This window comes from Tachypleus tridentatus, chromosome 2 (genome assembly GCF_004210375.1).
Source record: "Tachypleus tridentatus isolate NWPU-2018 chromosome 2, ASM421037v1, whole genome shotgun sequence".
Classification (NCBI taxonomy): Eukaryota; Metazoa; Arthropoda; class Merostomata; order Xiphosura; family Limulidae; genus Tachypleus; species Tachypleus tridentatus.
This window is the reverse complement of record NC_134826.1, coordinates 48,069,208-48,086,016: the sequence shown is the minus strand read 5'-3', so window position 1 is coordinate 48,086,016 and position 16,809 is coordinate 48,069,208. Positions and strand designations below refer to the sequence as shown.

General features: G+C 36.7%; 1 long non-coding RNA gene across 3 annotated transcripts in view; it reads right to left on the bottom strand.

The window, feature by feature from the left end:
- The window catches only part of LOC143243055 (uncharacterized), a 44,607-nt gene that overhangs the window by 11,467 nt on the left and 16,331 nt on the right, over positions 1 to 16,809 (bottom strand). For 2 of the 3 annotated variants that reach the window (XR_013023815.1, XR_013023813.1), the window contains exons 1-2: positions 13,698 to 13,869; positions 348 to 425 (exon numbers count right to left, since the gene is read on the bottom strand). This is a non-coding gene — a long non-coding RNA (uncharacterized LOC143243055). Of the gene's footprint in view, positions 1 to 347; positions 426 to 13,697; positions 13,870 to 16,809 lie in introns of those variants that run through there. The other variant, XR_013023816.1, reaches the window with a different exon arrangement.

Below are 16,809 nucleotides of genomic sequence, written 5' to 3'. Positions count from 1 at the left end.
AGTTTTGTGCTTAATTCTAAACAAACCAACAAAATAAAAAATTTTGGACTGATAGTCCAAACGCACATGTGTGTGTTTATAAAATTAGACAATTTCTGTTAAGAAAGGATTATAACAAAAACACAATATGAGTAAATAAAGATTTCTTACATTACTTCTAAACAGGCTTTGATAAATGTTTAAAAATTACAGTTAGCGTTAGCCTTAGTAAAACCCTAAATAAATTAGCTTAACTAGTCCCATTAACTTAAATCTGTCAGACCCCAACTACCTACTCTTGAATAACACTCATCTATCTGAATTGTTAATCGTGGTTGTTTTGAACATACTGAGAAAACAGAACATACCCAAGTTTCCGTGCAGTCCATAACGTTCTTTGAATCAAGTCTGTTGTTGCAGTGTGGATTCAGGCTTAACGATATAATCTAGAAATTTGCGAGAAGTAAAGTATCTGTTTAGACACGTTTAGGACAAAGTATTTCTGTGATTATTATTGTAATAGAAATAAAACATACAAGTTATGCTCAAGCTCAACATTTTTAGCCGCGGCATAACGGCTGACAAAACATCTTCTGTTGTTTGTTTTTTCAAGTAGAAATGTTTAGGTCATAGTTCCGTCATCCCTTGATCGATTTGAAATCTAATTACAGTTTTGGACTCAGGATGTCCATCCAATTTTTTTAATTGATGTATTTGACCACGCCCAAGACCTCATGGATTAATTTACTCTAAACCTGCCTTAAATAATTAGGCTGATAGGCTGGTAGCGATCCTGCTGAATAATAACATCGTAACTGGTATACGTGCACCCCATGTTTGATATTACTGGCATACAAAAATGTAGTTACTAAAAATAAAAACAAAGATCTCAGAGATTTACTCTAATCCTGCCTGAGGGAATTTCAAGTTTTGTAGCTACTGAGGATTTCCTCTTGTTATCTATATATGAAACAAAATTTTAACTGTCTATTTCTAAATACCCTCTGGCCCCTCTTCCTCCACATACATGGTGGTTCAGGGGAAAAATCTAAAGACTTATAGCGTAAAACTCTGGGTTTTGATTCTTCTGACGTCCATTGTGTAACTTTTTGCTTAAGATCGAAAATACTATCCACAAATTTTATTATAAAGATTTGTTTCCATATTCCATTAATTAAATATCGTAAGCAGGACCATATTCTCTACTTAAGGTGACTAGAAAACATCTTTCGTATCATTGATGGTAAATCAAAAATTGCCCATCTGTTTGTTTGTTGCCTTGACGGCATAAGTTGTTGCGAGGAGCTGGATGGGTTAATTTTAATGAAATCCAGTAGAGGCGCTGAGATAAATATTGGAAAAGTCTGATTTGAAAAGATAAACAATCGGGCCAACGGTTTTAATTAGGCAACCATTTCGGTCTTCATTACATGTAATCGACGACAAACGATGATGACGTTTAATGCCTCGAGTACTGCGAGAAACTTTGTGGTCACCTGTACTCTCGATAGACCAGTATGACAAAAGACATAAGACTCTACCCTTTCTTCCTCTCTATGAATCTAACGCGGGGATGTGGGTATAGTTGGTAGTTTTATATATTTTACCATAGACAGCTGATTAGACTAATATTGCTTTCAGATAAATAAAACAAACTTACCTTGAGGCTGCAATATCTTTTTAGAAAGCATAGATAGGTGTAATACTTTAGTTACCACTCAGATAGCTAAAACATAAAATAATGTTTTCAAAATGGCGGATTTTGTTTTGTAAATTTATCATGATATACTTTTTATCTAAAACGGAAATATAACATAGATCAAGCCTGGACTAGTATACACACAATATACGTAAGATTGGATTGGTTTAAATTCCGCGCAAATTTACTTGAGGGCTGTCTTCGCTGTCCGTCTCTAATATAGTAGTGATATACTAGAGATAAGGTAGCTAGTCAACATCACCCACTAATAACTCTTGGGCTATTCTTTTATCATCGAATAGTGGGATTAATCATGATATTATAACGCCCACATAGGTGAAAGAGCAAACATTTTTTTTTGGTGACGGGTGTTCGAACCAACAACCCGCAAACTGCGAGTTTAGCGACTTAGCACCAACTCATGCTAGTCCACTTAGGTATAGAACCGACCAGTCCCTACACCGAAAAGCAGAGAAACAAACGTAGGTGATCATAAAAACAACCGTTAGAGAAAACAGAAAGTTACTTTAGAAATAAACCTAGACGACCACACTAACAACCGTTGTAGAAACAGAATGTTACTTTACAATAAACCTAAATAACCACAAAAACAACAGTTATAAAAAACAGAATGTTACTTTACAACAACCTAGAGGATCACACAAACAACAGTTGTAAAAAAAACAGAATGTTACGTTACAGTAAACCCAAATGATCACACAAAGGGCAATGGAGAAAGAGAATATTACTTTACAACAACCCAAATGATCACACAAACAACAATGGAGAAACAGAATGTTACTTTACAACAACCAAATGATCACACAAACAACAATGGAGAAACAGAATGTTACTTTACAACAACCCAAATGGTCACACAAACAACAATGGAGAAACAGAATGTTACTTTACAACAACCCAAATGATCACACAAACAACAATGGAGAAACAGAATGTTACTTTACAATAAACCTAAATGACCAACAAACAACTGTTGGAAAAAACAGAATGTTACTTTTACAGTTAACCTAGATGACTATAAAAACAGCCGCTATAGAAAAGGAAGTTTATTTTACTGGAATAACACAGAAACAGTGTATTGGAGAACAGGAAACTATTGTAGAAAACAATAACTACAATAACAAAAAGTTTCTTCCTTTACACCAATATCTAACAGAGTGGAGAAATAGGTCCAGGCAGGACCTAATGAACATCAAGAAGCGTATATATATATATATCAAAGTACAAAGTTTTAGACCCCAGAATTCTCGGATGCTAGATACCTGATTAGAATATTATGACAATGTAAATGAAGGATAGAAAAAGCTGTTTGTTACCAGTTTCAAGTAGAATGATTAATGGCAGTTGTTTTTTTTAAATGCTCTCGTATTAAAATATTGAGATTAAAATATATTGAGGAAAATAGTGAAAAACAATAGACCACTGACTGAATCATTAAGAATGGAAGTGGATTATTGCTGCACGTGTTGTTTGTCGTTCTATTGAGGCGAAAACATTTAAAATTAGAACTTTCGGCTTACACTGTGACTTGTTGTTCTTGTGTTTTCGTACAAACGAACGTTTATGCACACACACATAGACATCTGTATTTATTACCTTCGCTGTTAGTAAAGTCATGACCAATTAAGACAGTCAACCGTCTAGACGGAGAGGTGGAGAATGTAATCTGCCAGCTGTCTGTACTGTGAAGAAATGAATTATACGAGAAGTGGCAGAGGCTTTCACATAAGTTAGCGATACTGTTATTTTCCTAAACAACACTGGTACCGTCCGTAGCGAGGTCAAAAAACAGTCACAGTCATGGTCAAGACAGTTGCTAATCACAGCGAAGAGTGAAGTAGTGATGGTGACGTTGAAGAGTCATAGATGTAACAGTCATAAATGTAATATGTATATTAAAGTGACTGAAATGTGTAGGTCGTGTTTTATGAATACATTCTACTTTCACGTTAAGTTCCACGTTTCAAAGTATGCAATAAACATAGTTTACTGAAAATTAAATGGATGAAAGATAATGCTAAAGTTGTACTGTTAACTTAAGTAGTAAATCGTGCACTAAAAGGATAAAGTAAAACTTATGTTAATAAAATACACTTTTATAAGTTTTATAAAAATGCCGGGAGAAGCTATAATTATACAAGAATAAGGGCCCGGCATGGCCAAGCGTGTTAAGGCGTGCGACTCGTAATCTGAGGGTCGCGGGTTCGCATCCCCCCTCGCGCCAAACATTCTCGCCCTTTCAGCCGTGGGGGCGTTATAATGTGACGGTCAATCCCACTATTCGTTGGTAAAAGAGTAGCTCAAGAGTTGGCGGTGGGTGGTGATGACTAGCTGCCTTCCCTCTAGTCTTACACTGCTAAATTAGGGACGGCTAGCACAGATAGCCCTCGAGTAGCTTTGTGCGAAATTCAAAAACAAACAAACAATACAAGAATAATATTGTTTGTCTGAGTTTTTTGTCAGCTGATCAAATTCATCTAAGTGATTTTGTCCAATTTTAAACAACAGCTCATTATTTTTTGATCTAACAAATCAATAAAACTCATCTGGGGTTTCAAAATTTTATTTAATTTGTATTTTTGATTTTTGTTTAATTTCAAAGGTTTAATAGTTGCTTTTTAATATCATAGTGCAGTCTAAATTGACGAACGTTAAGCATTATTATATTCTAAAAATATCTCCCATTAAGTCAGCTCTAACTAAGCCTTTGGACTTAGAAAGCGAAAGTCCAGGGCTCAATTCCTGGTAGTAAACAGAGCGCAGACAGCCAATTGCATATGGAGCTTTTTTGCGTTTGGAGAACAACCGTTACTAGTGTCGCTAAACATTAATAAATTTAGTAGTAAGTAAGAAACATCACTAGCGATAAAGGTTTTAAGAAAACGTGTATATATATATATATACATATTAGTGAAATTAAATAATTTATACCTAAATGAAGTTAAATAAATAAACAAAATCATGAGGAAGAACTGCGTTAAAAACATCAAATCCAAACCTCTGATTATTTATATTATAACCATAAAATATTTAAGCCATAAACAAAAACACATTAACATTAAAATTTAAAAAAATAAATACGCTGCACATTAAAAAAAAGGGATCTTAGGGTACAAGCTACAACGTGGAATTATAAAATGTATCCTAGGTTTTGGAGGTGACAGTGGACGGTGTATCCCCACCGCAATGTGGGTCCTATTCCACAGTCACCTCCAAAACATGGATACATTTTATAATCCCACTTTGTAGCCTGTACCCTAGGATACCCCTTTTTTTTTTTAAATAAAAGCAGCGTATTTAAAAGAAAAATTAATAAGAAAATCATGTTAACGTGTTTTGGTTTATGGGTTGAATATTTTATGGTTATAATATATATATAATGTTATATTTATGTTTTACAGCATGTCTTCCTCGTGAAACATCCGACATTCAAAGTTCAACGCGTTGATATTTGTCACAAATGCTAATTTCTGTGCAACAATCACATTTTACTTAATAGTAAATTGGCAGTACGTGACAGAATGCAAGAGGTATTTGGTATTTTACCCTTTGCCTTAGCAGCTAAGTCACAAAGGTATGTCGATTCACAAAACATATCTTTTCCTTTATTCGGTCCCTGAAAGAGGATCTTCTTCTCAACTGAGGTATGTCATTTTGCCCTCTCGTAAATCTCCATGTTCCGCAGTCTGCTTGACAAGTAAGACGGCTGAAACTGCCGGGCGGTTTCTTTCCCCCGGACACCACGTCGCCACCCCCTACTGTGTGGCGAGCAGGGTTATCTTTCCGCGCGTGGTCAACCTTACCAGACTTTTATAAACTGCATGTTTCGTCTTCACCTCTCCCCTCCCCCGTCTCCCACTCCTTGTCTGCTTCTTCACCTGAGTTTTTCTTATCCCAAAACTCCAGAAGGAAAATTTAAGAGATTTACAAGTTAGCGACAATTAGATTGAAGCCTTTGTTTTCGCTCCTGAACGTCCTGGCTCTCTCACATTTATATATAATTATTTCCTTAGAGTCTACTTGCATTTCGAAAGAGTTCTTTGAAAAGACAACTCATACACATCTCAAGATTTTTTTTTTAACCTGAGCGACATCTTATGTGACACACGGTTTAATCGGATGAGTAAAATAAACCCTGAGGTTTAAGCCTAACCTATCTCATTAAGTACTATGGCTACTGTTAACGGAAGAGCAGAGTGTCTGTTACGGTTATAATATCCCACGAATGTGCAATGTTTTCAACACATCTCGCGGTTCGAATCTTGGATCTTCCGATCACCGGTTTGCCACATTAACCGGTAAGCCACTTAGGTAGGTTCTATTTGTTATATGTGTTTATCCTGGCAAACCATTTCACTGTAGCAATAGCTACAGATATATAATATTTATTCATTGAGTATTCGTATGTTAACTTGGAAATAACATAATAATACCAGTAATACAAAGGCTATAATAATTAAAATAAACGAAATTATAGCTATCGAGAAACCAGTTGCAATACAGGTCTTCTTCCAGATATCCCACAAATGAATCATGTAATAAGTTAGAACATTGATATTTATGGTATAGGCACGGTCGATCGAACGCCACGAATTCATTTTTAAAACTCTATCATACTGGTTTGGTACAAACACTCAAGCAGACAGTGTAAATAAATATGGACCAATTAAAACATTGATGTAAACTTTACTGATTTAACATATGTGAAATAGCTTATACGTATAACAATTAAACTGTTTTGCAGTACATAAGGAGGGATAAAAGAAAACACCAGTTCGTGGTTAGGTTCAGTGAGGCAACACTGGTTCGTGATTTGGTTCAGTGAGGCAACACTAGTTCATGGTTAGGTTCAGCGAGGCAACACCAGTTCGTTGTTAGGTTCAGCGAGGCAACACCAGTTCGTGGTTAGGTTCAGCGAGGCAACACCAATTCGTGGTTAGGTTCAGCGAGGCAACGTCATTTCACAGTTACTGTGACCGTTGGTGTGACATTAGAGTGTCTGTCAAGTTCGTCCAATTATTCGATGAGTCTAGCCCGAGAGTTGGCGGCTGGTGCTATTGACAAGCTGTTATTTGTATAATTCATCATTTCAAAAGTTAGAGACAGCCGTGCGCAGGTAGCAGTTTGTGTAACTTTGCGAGAACGTTTTGAAACAAACAAATAAAAAACAGTATTTTCGGCCATTGTTATGCTTATAGCATGATCCACTCTGTGAGTTCGAGCGATAACAAAAATTAACGTTTCTGATACTTAAAAGATAGAGAAGTTTTAAAGAAACATTGAAATCATTATTGTAGCACTGAAAGCTTTGTTTGTTTGTTTGTTTTGGAATTTCGCACAAAGCTACTCGAGGGCTATCTGTGCTAGCCGTCCCTAATTTAGCAGTGTAAGACTAGAGGGTAGGCAGCTAGTCATCACCACCCACTGCCAACTCTTGGGCTACTCTTGTACCAACGAATAGTGTGATTGACGGTCACATTATAACGCCCCCACGGCTGAAAGGGCGAGCATGTTTAGCGCGACGGGGATGCGAACCCGCGACCCTCAGATTACGAGTCGCACCCCTTAACACGCTTGGCCATGCCGGGCCGATAAGTTTGTTCACCGTTAGAGTGATACAGTACCTTGGGATAACAAGATCCTGATATCAAGTTGTGGGCATATAAGTTTGTTCACTGTTATACCAGTATATACGATTACATATGTACATATGCACACTTAAACCAATATGATTGTCCACGTTATATCACTATCTGTTTAAATATACATATGCACATTTAAACCGATCTGTTCCTTATTAGTGACAGGTTTATACCAAGGTCTTTTGTAAGCTGTTACACACATTTGAAAGTCGGTTCTGTGAGTAGAATGTATAAAGAAACTGTTTCCAACACGTTAATAGCACCAGCTTATATACGATGGAGGGAAATCATCTGTTGTCGTTACCGTCGTCATATCACAAGACAAAAGAGAATAATCTATAGAAGACAAAGCAGGAAAACTGAAAGGAGGGAATTATCCGGTTCGTGTTTACAAGTGTTGGACAAGCAAGGCCAAAGTGAAGCAGACTAACAGGCCATCCGACGTAAGCCTAAGGGCAACAAAGAATTATAAAGGTTGTTCCCTAGTAGAACCCTATAATCTGTAGATAAGTGAACGTCGGCGAACTGGCAGGGAGCAAGTCCTGCATTGCATGATACGTTGATTGTCCTTGGCAGGTCAACTTGGCCATTCTGATGATTGCGCTTTGTATTACAAAGAAAAGTTTCTTATAGTATACCTCAAATAATATAACTTCTAATAAGTAGAATTAATGGTATATAGTCACATTTTGATCTGTGTTATCTTTCACGATATTTATTTTACTCAAGTATAACCTAACCAATTAAAAAAAATATGTATAAAATGTACATAAAATATCGTCTTATTATTCCCGAAGAATACTACACGATTATCCTTCCCTAGAAGGCTTTTTTTTTGTTTCTGTTATGAAGCACATAGCTGCACAATGGGCTGCTAGTGCAGGTATCTAAAGCCCAGTCTTTAGTGCAACAAGTCTTCTTTCTCAGAAGGAAGTGGAATCAGGAATTCTCGAGTAATATTTGGGTAGATGAAACAATTATTTGCTGTTTACTTTTAGGATAAAACAGGTTAAGAAAACTGGCGAGAGACTCTTGCAATAAATGTTTTACCTTTTTGTTGAAAGTGTTCAATTAATTTATGCCTGTAGCAAACATTCAGATAACCTTAGAACAGTAAAATAAACAGGCGGGGGAGAACAAACAAAAACTGTACAGTTAAGCTGCTAATTCTTCGTCTAATGCTCCATCTCGCCAGTAGCTCAAGTTTTCATATCCATGTTAGCCACAGCACAGATAGCCTATTGTATTGTATAGCTCTACGCTTACCGACAAACATAGCAATAAAAGAAAATTCTTTGATTATACAACACATCTTTCTGTTTAAGATTTGGAGAAGGAAAGAAACAGTAGACAGATAAAAACAAAATGTACGAAATGCAATTATGAACCATTCATTTACATTTCAATGAGGCTTAAGACTAGATTATTCAAATAGTAGAACTTCCTTCGGTAACGCTAAACACGACATGGAGAGTGACTGGAGATAAACACAATAAATATTAAATTAAGAAATTATGATAATGAAATGGAAGATATATACAGTAGAGTTTGTAACTTATATATTTATAAAACTAGGTTTGAAACGTTTGAATTTTTTTTGTAAGACGAGTAAACTAACGCGTAACCATTACGCGCGCCTTAGCTCGTGCCAGAGTAGTCCACTTAGAACAAAGGAATACGATGGGTAAAATAAAATAAAATACGCGGTTCATCGAAACCATTCAGTTTCAGAGTAAGCCGATATTTTCTCATTATAGAAATCTTCCCTCAAAACCAGATAAGATAGCTGACGTACAAAATGGTTCGTTCAAATATATTTGTAAAATAATGTGAACGGTTACTAAGGAAACGCTTTAAAGTTGTGTCCACCATAATTGTGCTTTATTGTCGTACCCGCAGCACACCCCACCATCTTTGATCAGTAATCACAATAACCGTGGTCCAGCCTGATGAATGATTTCGTTTGCTTATCTATTTATTTCTATGAGGAAGAAAAAGTCTCGTGCTTTAGAATGATACTCTCGACATTTATGTGTTATTCATTCTGCATTGTCTTTCAAAAGAAAAACGGATAGCTAAAACAAAAAATAATTATCCTTCATACGTAAGACGTTTGCAGTAAATATATGAACTTAAACAAAGTGGTTAAAATGAATGTTTTATTTGTGACTTGTTTTATGGAATCTATTGTGTTGTTACAAAAAATACAACCAGATATACTTGAATAAGATAATAAAGTTTGGTCAGACAAAGCAGTGTTGTTGGAACGAAGCACTTGTTTTTATAACATTTTTAAAGTACTTTTTTTTTTTCTTGAAACCGAAAAACACAAAATCCGCTTCTCAAACTCGGACCTGAAATGTTTTCGGTAAAGAAACTAGTTTCGTTTGTCATCGTTTAGACTACAAATACGCGAATCGTTGCATATCTGTCTGACAACGTATTCATTTTGATAAGCACGAGCCAGATGTACCACACTTTGTTACATATTTACGTCATGAGGTTCCTATTTTGACCATTATTATTTCAAAAGATGGATAAACGAATTCAAACCTCTGGATATACAAATACGCGGTTGAGAAAATCTTGTGGAAAGACTCTTTTTGAGAAAAGAGCAAGTTACTGCTGGAACAGTGATCCTTGAATTGGGGATTCGCGCTAGTGTGCAAAAAATATGCAGATGGATCAGCCCGGATTCCTTAGAGAGAGAACGGGAAATCTAACTGGAGTTTGGAGGATTGGGGTATATTCAAAACTCGCGTTAAGAGATTTTGACTTCTGCATCAAGTGATGTAGGATAGTTTCGAATTTGTACCAATGATGTGATAAACAGGCTGTCGAGTTTGTACTGATTCTGTGAAAAATTCAGCGATTATACTATAAAATTGCGAGGAAGATAAATTCTAAATAGATTTATGGAGATTAGACCTGGATAATTGTGAGGAATACGAAACATAAATAAAGCTACACCATGGGTTTCTAGCGTTGTAAGTCCGCAGACATTCGGCTGTGCAACTGGGATGGTCCCCTATTCAGTTATAATTTGGGTATTAATTAATACGAGCTGTTTCAAAATTATTTATTTTAAGACAGGTTCTACTGATACACAGCTTAATTAATATATTAGAGAAAAAAACCCACAAAAACTAGCTGTTTTGGAACATGAAGCAGTGCATGACGTACACGAGAAGACACGTGCACTTTGGTTGCTAAAGTTATCTTTATTTTTAACACTAACGAGAACGGAAGCTACTAAAGTGAGGAAAAGAAAAACATCTCTGGCTACTTGGGATGAGATTAGAAAATGAATAGCCAGCAATGAAAGCGACTAAGATAAATAGACCTCTATTAATCATATCCTACCCCTAATGTTATCCCTGACACGATTTCCATTGTAGGAATGACTCAACCCTATGATTTGCTACACATCTGAGAGAAACACACAAAGAAAAAAATAGAAAATCACATTTCAACAAGTAGCCATAGATAAAACTCAGAAGCCCGGCATGGCCAGGTGGTTATGGCCATTCCTGATCTAAAAATCACGGGTTCGAATCCCTGTCACACCAAACACCTTTCAGGTGTGGGGGCGTTCTACAGTGACGATTAATCCTACTATTTGTTAGTAAGAGTAGTCCAAGAGTTGGTGGTGGGTGATGATGACTAGCTGCCTTCTCTCTTGTCTTACACTTTGAAATTAGAGACGGCTAACGCAGATAACCCTCGTGTATTTTTGCGCGAAATTAAAACAACAACAACAAAAAAAAAAAACTCAGAAGAGGTAAGAACGTGGTGTATATCGAGATATGTTAAATAAGATGTTATCATAAATTATTAAAATCAGTCTTTAAGAAATAATAAGAAACCAGTTATTTCTACTCTTTTATTTGTTTATTGGTTTGGTTCGCTTTGAATTTCGCGCAAAGCTACTCTAGAGCTCTGCGCTAGCCGTCACTAATTTATCAGTGTAAGACTAGAGGGAAGGCAGCTAGTCATCACCACCCACTGCTAACTCTTGGGCTACTCTTTTATCAACGAATAGTGGGATTGACCGTAACTTTATAACACTCCCACGGTTGAAAGGAAGAGCCTTTTCGGTGTGACGGGGATTCGAACCCGCAACCCTCGGATTACGAGTCGAGTGCCTTAACCACCTAGCCATATTGGCCCTTGTTTATTGGTTTTGAGCTGTGTCCACCGTGGGAAGGGCATCGAAACCAGGATTTTAACGTTCCTTATAGACATTTCCACATGAAGAGTATTACAGATTTCTGGAAGATATTGCAAATCCTCCTCAGATGTTATAACTTCCACCGAAAAGTGAAGAATATTTTATTTTTCAGACTTTTTTTACGTGTTATTTAATTTCAAAAAATAAACCACAATTGGTACAACTTTTTTGTTTTATGTTTGTCAGTTTACAAAACAAATGTAACGACAAACTTATTTCGTTTGCATTTACGGGACATAATTTCGAAATATACTTAACGAAATGTTAAAAAAGAAAACTTGTAGCGCGTTGTAAACGTTTAAATAATTTTTACCAGATTAAACTAACCATTATTTATAATCAGAAAAACTTGTTATTATCAGATCAAACTGACCATCATTCAAATTATCAGAAAAAAATTTCATTCTTCTGTTGTCATATAAACTGACCATCTTTCTGTTAACCAAGTAAAAGTTATTATTATTTTGTTATCAGGTGAAATTAGTCATTCTTTTACTGCCAGATGAAGCTAACTGTTCTTTTGTTCTTGTATTCAATATCTACAAAACAGTGTAGATTTCCAACACCGGATGTGTCGTTATTAAGTGTTCATATAACCCTTTTATACAACTTAGTCAGTTTCAAAATAATTAGAGTTGAACACCGACTTAAAAGTTTTATACGTTTTAGTAAGCACTGAAATGTCAATGAATGGTCTGTAATACAAGTTATGATGCACATAGACCAATTATTAACTCTAATTATTAAATAAAAAAGATACACAGCAATTCACTGTTGCAGTGTTCGTGAAATGTACAAACAATGAACAGAGGGCACCAAGTCTTTAAGTCTTGAAGCATTACGTTTATTTGGATAATAACTGTGTTTCTCTGGGTGGTAGGTGCGGTTTTTACCTCATAGTATTAGAATTGTTAATAGCCTCATAGTAATTAGTGTAATGCATCACTAATTACTCAAAAATAGAGGAACTTGGTTCGAACCTTTTTGGTGGAAAGAGTTTACTCTAAGAACAATATTTTATAATTAAGGATATTTTCTTTGAACATATCAATAGCTGTCCCTAATTTAGCAATGTAAGAATAGAGCGAAGACAGTTAGTAAACACCACCCACTGCCAACGAATACTCGGATTGGCAGTGACATTATAACGCTCCCACGGCTGAAAGAATGAGCTTGTTCGGTGACAAGGGTTCGAACTTGAGACCCGCAAAATGCTAGTCGAGCGCCCTAACCAACAGGCAATGCCAGGCCCTTTTAAGTCACGGCCCGGCAGGACCAGGTGGTTAAGGTAGTCGACTCGTAATCCGAGGGTCGCGGGCTCGAATCTCCGTCACACCAAACGTGCTCGCTCTTTCAGCCGTTGGGGCGTTATAATGTTACAGTCAATCCCATTATTCTTTGGTAAAAGGGTTACCCAAGAGTTGATGGTGAGTGGTGATGAGTAGCTGCTTTCTCTCTAGTCTTACACTGCTAAATTAGGGACGGCTAGCGCAGATAGCCCTCGTGTAGTTTAGCGCGAAATTCAAAACAAACCAATACAAATAATTTCAAATCATGTTCCAGAAAAAAATAAAACAAAACAAAATCATAGCTTTAATATAACGTAGAGCTAGACTTAAGTACATTTCATTCAAATCGTAAGCTATAAATTCATGTTGTAGGAACTTTGTTACAATCATGCAATTCCAGGGCTTTGAGCTTGCTTGTCTACCCTTTCCCAAACAGTATTCACTCGTGGGATACAGTTTCAGTGTGAGTAATTTATTGTCTCACCAGTATACAGCTTTAAAATAATCTGTATATTAGAGATAATTGTATTAATGCAAAAATAAATGAAAAATGACATGTTCATCTTTGTATTATTTCGTTAACACCGTACACTCTACAATACCAAGGGTAGGTTTTCGCTTTCGGAAAACATTAGGACGTACCTTGCACAGTCGTTATAATGCGCTGAAAGTCAATTCACTAAAACGTAAAGAAAATTATAGTTTACTTCAAGCAAAGGTCGCTACGCTTCACTTAAGAAACATTAGGAGAAACACGGTTTTAGAGGTGCCCGGAGCATAAGTGTGAATACTCTCTGGTAAGCCTAAGTATAATTCACTGTTTTTGATTGACATACCTGAGAGACGGATCTTCCTAGGGGCACATGGGAAGGCAGCTGCAATCCGCACCAGCATAATCCGTGCAGAGGAGTTTAAGCACACCTAGACCCCGCCCAAAGCAACGAATCCTCTGGCTGGAAAGTGGAAAGCTGCCAAAGTCAATGATCAGTAAATGTTTATACACCCCGATTTTTTTTCTGCTATTGTACCGCCCATCAACTTTATGTTCTAAAGACCAGTTATTAGAAAATGCATCATACTAAACACAAAGAGCCATTAGGGTCTTACGCAAGATCGCTATAAAAGCTACACGAATGACTTTCTGAGGTACTTTCATTCAGGTCTGTAACTGCCTAACTGCTCAATAGTGCTGAAGCTATTCCATTCGGCTCAGGAATAGTTGTAGGATTTATTTTATTTTTATTTCTTTCATTCTGTCGTGAAACTGGTTAAAAAGAAACCTGAGTGTTTTTGTTTCTGATTTACAATAGGAATTAATATATGAGCTTTTTAAATGCAGTTTCTAACTTTGAAATTAGCCGCCATCGAAATACCCGTTCCTCATTTTCTCTGATATGTGCATTCCTAAACACAAAAACGGATTCACAGAACAATTGTTGTTGGTTTTCTTTACCTCATCCAATTAATCGTAGTGAAGTGGTTGGACTATGGTGCCTGGACTATGAATTCTAGTAATTTATTCTTCGCAACTTTTGCCACAAAAACGCGTTCCGCACTTTGTTTGGAGCCGTGCGTGTGTGTATGTGTGTGGATGTACGCACGCTGTAAAAGTGACGCAAGATTTGGCGGTGGGTGCTGTTTCTAAGGTGTCTTCCATCTAGTTAATAAGTGAAAATTAGTTACAGTTAGGTTTATATAGAATTTGTGTAGCTTTGTGTGAATCAAACAAATTGTTCTTATATTATTTTCCCCAGTGGCACAGCGGCATGTCTGTGGAGTTACAACGCTAGAAACTGGGTTTCGATACCCATGGTGGGCACCGCACGGATAGCCCACTGTGTAGCTTTGTGTGAATCAAACAAATTGTTCTTATATTATTTTCCCCCAGTGGCACAGCGGCACGTCTGTGGAGTTACAAAGCTAGAAACTGGGTTTCGATACCCATGGTGGGCACAGCACAGATAGCCCACTGTGTAGCTTTGTGAATAATTCCAAATGATCAGTCAAGCCTTTTTATATTCACAAGATGCTCTGAGTAAAAAAATTGTACTTATTATGTAAACAAATCTAACTAGTTTCAGCTAGGATATAAAATATTAATTACTAATTACTGTGTAGTTGTCCAAATCTATGTATATACACTGACACGATTAATTTAACTTCAAAATTATCGAGTATTGTCTCGTGGTGATTAGGAGGCGCTCGACTCGTAATCTAAGGGTCGCGAGTCCGAATCCCGTCGCGCCAAACATGCTCGCCCTTTCAGCCGTGGTGGCGTTATAATGTGACGTTCAATCCCACTATTAGTTGGTAAAAGAGTAGCCCAAGAGTTGGCGGTAGGTGGTGATGGGTAGCTACCTTCCCTCTAGTCTTAACGCTGCTAAATTAGGAATGGCTAACGGAGACAACCTTCATGTAGGTTTGAGAGAAATTAAAAAACAAACAAACAAACAAATCTTTCAAGTTCATCATCGCTAAGAAAACAGATATTATGTTAAGGTTATACAGTATTCAGTGATAAGCAAATGTGTTAGTTAATGGATATAACTTTGAAACGAGAAATTTTAAAAGGGAAAAACGATTTAGGTGTGAGATTATTCCATGCTTATTTATATAACTCATTTACGAAAATGAAACTAACTGCTAAACAAACGTATTCGATGTGGCGCCATCTACTGTAAAATGTAAGTAACCTTTAGAAATGAGCAAGGAACAACGTGCAACCACAGTAAGTCTGCTAACAGTATAGCGAGGGTAAAGAAACGACGAACAGAAAGGTTAGTGTTAAAAACTAAATCACAATTTGTAGTACTCAACTAAACGCAATGATGAGTAACTAATACACATAATTTAAATTATTTGTTAAAAACAAAATAATATAACGAGTTTGTTCATTTTGAATTTCGCGCAAGGCTAATTTAGTAAAGACTAGATGGAAGGCAGCTAGTCATCACCACTCACCGTCAACTCCTGGGCTACTCTTTTACTAACGAGTAGTGGGATTGGTTGTCACGTTATAACGCCCATACGACTGAAAGGGCGAGCATGTTTAGTGTGACGGGGATTCGAACCCGCGCCCCTCTGATTAGGAGTCGAGTGGCTTAACTACCTGACCATGCCGGGCCGTTATAAATTGAATAAGAGTGACGTGTTTATTTTTCTGTTTTGAAGACTTACTTTCACCAATATATGTATTTCGTTCCATAAATTATAGTCCACCGGTGTGACAGAGGCAAATCTTCGTATTTACAACGGCAAAATCAGCGGTTTGATTCCAGTAGATGACCTGATCTTGCATTGCTTTAAGAAAACAAACATAAACACACACTCATAAATTATTGCCCATCACGGTTTAGCAGTGCGTCTGGGGACTTACACCGCTAAAACCCAGATTTCGATACTTGTGGTGAGAATAGCATTGACAGCCCAATATGCAAGTCTTTGCTTAGCAACAAACAACTTATGAATTATTGCAATACCTCGCACGTGTTGGATGTTTTCTAACTCGATGTTCAATATTAACTTTTTCATGAAGTTGTTTGTAGCTCCAACCAATTTTTGATACTCAAGCCCTATATTTAACAGAATAAATGGTTTATGAGCGTAATTCAGACCTTTTATTAGTTTCATTTAACAGACTGTCACGCCTTCATGTATTCTTAAATATTCGAAATACCTGTCTGCCAAAAACTTGGACAATTTCACATATTCCAGAGTGTGAAATACTTCTTCACACGATTTAATAAGGCTAATGTTAAGTTTATTTTACATCAGTTGGTTTTAATAGCTCCAGGCCAGATGTGATGGTGGAAAGACAGAACTCAGATTTAATAAACATAGGTCAAATTTGTTCACTTTACATATGGCTTTCCTGAGTATTTAAGCCCGGCATGGCCAGTTGGTTAAGACACTCGACTAGTAATCCGAGGGTCACCAATTGGAATCCCC